At 34.4% G+C, this 3,637-nt stretch overlaps 1 long non-coding RNA gene across 1 annotated transcript; it reads right to left on the reverse strand.

Annotated features, from left to right (window-relative positions):
• Positions 1–231: 231 nt before the first annotated feature.
• On the reverse strand, positions 232–3,007 carry LOC110132886 (uncharacterized). Its single transcript, XR_002312608.2, has 2 exons — positions 2,278–3,007; positions 232–423 (listed from the first exon to the last, which is right to left on the reverse strand). It is a non-coding gene; the product is annotated as an uncharacterized lncRNA (long non-coding RNA).
• Positions 3,008–3,637: the final 630 nt, after the last annotated feature.

A 3,637-nucleotide genomic window follows, 5' to 3' on the forward strand; every position in this document is an offset into this window, starting at 1 on the left:
AAAGCCATACCTATCAAGAGACCCCTGAATCTTATAATTTAAATCGACAATATTTTATCTGTGACCTAGGCTTTAGTGCCACTTAGTGTTCAAATTATAGAATTGCAGCAAATCAAAGCCACCGGATTTGTCACAGCAGCCTCAAAATAATTCCTTTCAATATAAAGGTCTCTAATCCCTGCCCACTTTACTCTGCCTGACACATATGAGCAAAATGCAAAACAGCATATATTAGATACCTTTAGGACTTTTATCAGGGGAAAGTGGAAAATAAAGTGCCACAGATCTTTTTTTCTTCCTCTGCTTGAATCATCTAGTACTGTGCCATGACTCCAAATAAATCAGAACTGACTTACTGAAAGGAGAGGGAAGACAGGTCACTTTCTCAGAGAAGAAAAAAATCCAGCTATTCAGGAACAAGACCTAACAAATAAATCACACATTAACAGAAAATAAAAACACTGATGCAATTTTATAAACAAATGCTGAAATTTAAACATCAATTATGGAGAATTAGGTTCTATAATCTTAATCACATTTAATAATTAATGATAAAATAACCAAGTAGGCATTTTCTATTCATCACAACAAATTTCACACCAAATTTGCAAAATTTTCACCGCATGGGGAAAAGGAGGATTGGAAAAATGAACAATAGAACAGTGTGTTACGAAAGAACAAATATTAAAAACAAGAGAGGTATTTTTAAAAAGTAGAAAATACACTGGAAAAAAATAGTAATAGAAAGGCAAATATGAACGTGGAGAGATTAAAGAAAAGAAAAAAAGAAAAATTTGGCCAACAAATGAGATAAAGAAAACTTCACATTGAAATTACAAATAAAATAACATCATTCAAGCTTACTTGGGAATAACATTACTGATAACTATCAATTTTAAGACCAAAATAATGATCCAGATGTATTGTTAATCAGAACTTAAAAAATAGAGAGACCAAAATTTCCATTTTCCAAATCTGTGGCTATGCTTTTTAAAATCTTAAAAATAGGTAATTTAAAGGAAATTTCATAGTAGCTCTTTTTTTTAATTTATTAATTTTTTATTGAAGGATAATTGTTTTACAGAATTTTGTTGTTTTCTGTCAAACCTCAATATAAATCAAAAATTTTAAATTATGGAAATTTTAGAAAATTTTAAAATACCAACTTGTAGTCCCACTAATTGGAGATAATCACTACCAATATTTTGTTCTAAATTTTCCAGCCTTTTATTAATGTAAAATTTACATGTTCTAAATGGAATCCTCATGATTTAATGACCTGGTTTTCCTCTTAATACTATACATATATATATACATATATATATATAATTTTTTTAACCACTGTATTGTTGGGCATTTTGGCTGACTCCAGTGTGTAGCTATCATAAACAAATATTGTGTTCATGTCCTGAAACCAAACCTCATACATACACAATTATTTTCTCAAAGAACTAAAAATTGAATTGTAATGTTAAAACTTTATAGAATTTTAAAGAATTTTTTAGGTAATTTTCCCAATGAAAGGATTTGTCAATAGTGTGGTTTTTCTATATCTTGCCAATAATGAGCATAATAATTTTTTCGTCTCTGTTACAGTTTCATATACAAAAGTACCTTCTTATTTTCACTTGCACTTACTTGACTTCTTTAAAAAATAAATATGTTTTACATGTTTACTGGCTACTGGATGTCTTTGTGAATTGCCTGTTCATGTCTCTGGATATCTACAGGAGTGGAGGCCAGGTAATATAATAGCTAACAGCATAAGCTCAGGCTACAACTGCCTGAGTTTTGAAGCCTTAATCTATCACTAACAGTAAGACGTCTCCAGACTTCAATTTCCTCATCAATAACATAAAGATAACAACAGTACCTAGCTCTCCAGATGAAATGATGACCTAACATGTACTACATGCTTTTTTATTTTAACTCTTTGTTCACCATATGTATTGCACTCATTGTCCCCAGTTGTCAGTTACCTTTTGATCTTGTTTATAGTGGATTCTGGCTGACAGAAACTTTAAAATTTTGTCTTAAAATCTATCACCCTTTTCTCAGGATATTTGCCTTTGGTATCATGCTTAGAAAGGCAACAGATTTAGAGAAGGAGAAAAGATAGTACAACTTTTTCAGGAAAGCAAAATATATCTGGCATGTGTATAGTGAATTAGATCAAATTCCAGCATTCTTCTTCTTATGCACTTCTACCAAGCATGCACAACTTTTAAGTAACTTCAGTCCTAAAAAGAAATGCACAGAAATCACAAGGCCGCTCACCATACAAAAAATGCCAGTTGGTCATGACTTGCTGAGTTCCCTGGTTTGACTGAATCTTGACCTTTGGCTTCAATAAGAGATACATAAATATATGTAAATTATAGACATTACCATAGTAACTCAAGTTCCTCTTTTTAACCAGTGTCCCAGATAACTGCAAAATTTTTATAGCAAAATTAATTATTCTACAATCAAAGAACTTCCCAGAATCATTTATATGTGAGGGAATCTGGCTTGGTGAGTGGAACTTTCTTCATTCCATCCTTAGCAAATATAACACAAAGACTTTCAAAGTTTAAGCAAAATAAGTCACTAGTAAGGCAGCAAGGTGGCTGACTCATTTGAGCTGGGAGAACGTTTTCCACCCAGCAGAAGACAGCACACACAAGCTGAAACGTCACAGACTATGAGGTGGTTCTATGAGCATATCTGATACTATGAGCTGGTTCTATAAGCGTATCTGATACTATGAGCTGGTTCTATGAGCGTATCTGATACTATGAGCTGGTTCCTACGCGTATCTGATACTATGAGCTGGTTCCCACGCGTATCTGATACTAGGAGCTGGTTCTATGAGCGTATCTGATACTATGAGCTGGTTCTATGAGGTATCTGATACTATGAGCTGGTTCCCGCGCGTATCTGATACTATGAGCTGGTTCCCACGCGTATCTGATACTATGAGCCGGTTCCCACGCGTATCTGATACTATGAGCTGGTTCTATGAGGTATCTGATACTATGAGCTGGTTCTATGAGCGTATCTGATACTATGAGCTGGTTCCCACGCGTATCTGATACTATGAGCTGGTTCTATGAGCGTATCTGATACTATGAGCTGGTTCCCACGCGTATCTGATACTATGAGCTGGTTCTATGAGCGTATCTGATACTATGAGCTGGTTCCCACGCGTATCTGATACTATGAGCTGGTTCTATGAGCGTATCTGATACTATGAGCTGGTTCCCACGCGTATCTGATACTATGAGCTGGTTCTATGAGCGTATCTGATACTATGAGCTGGTTCCCACGCGTATCTGATACTATGAGCTGGTTCCTACGCGTATCTGATACTATGAGCTGGTTCTATGAGCGTATCTGATACTATGAGCTGGTTCCTACGTGTTTATCTGATAGATAGCATGATCTGTCATGGTCTCATTACGGAGGTAGGGTGCAGTCAATTAATATTTCTGAACTAAAACTGTAAGCAGCAAAACATAATTGAACTTTACAACAATGTCTCAAATTTAGTTTAACACTAATTCAGTTTTAATATCTAAAGAACTTATCTAACAAGGAAAAGTAAGGGTGAGTATTATATCTTCATTGATAATTCATTCAGAAATTCAAGCCAAAA

The sequence above is a fragment of the Odocoileus virginianus genome, chromosome 13, assembly GCF_023699985.2.
Source record: "Odocoileus virginianus isolate 20LAN1187 ecotype Illinois chromosome 13, Ovbor_1.2, whole genome shotgun sequence".
NCBI lineage: Eukaryota > Metazoa > Chordata > Mammalia > Artiodactyla > Cervidae > Odocoileus > Odocoileus virginianus.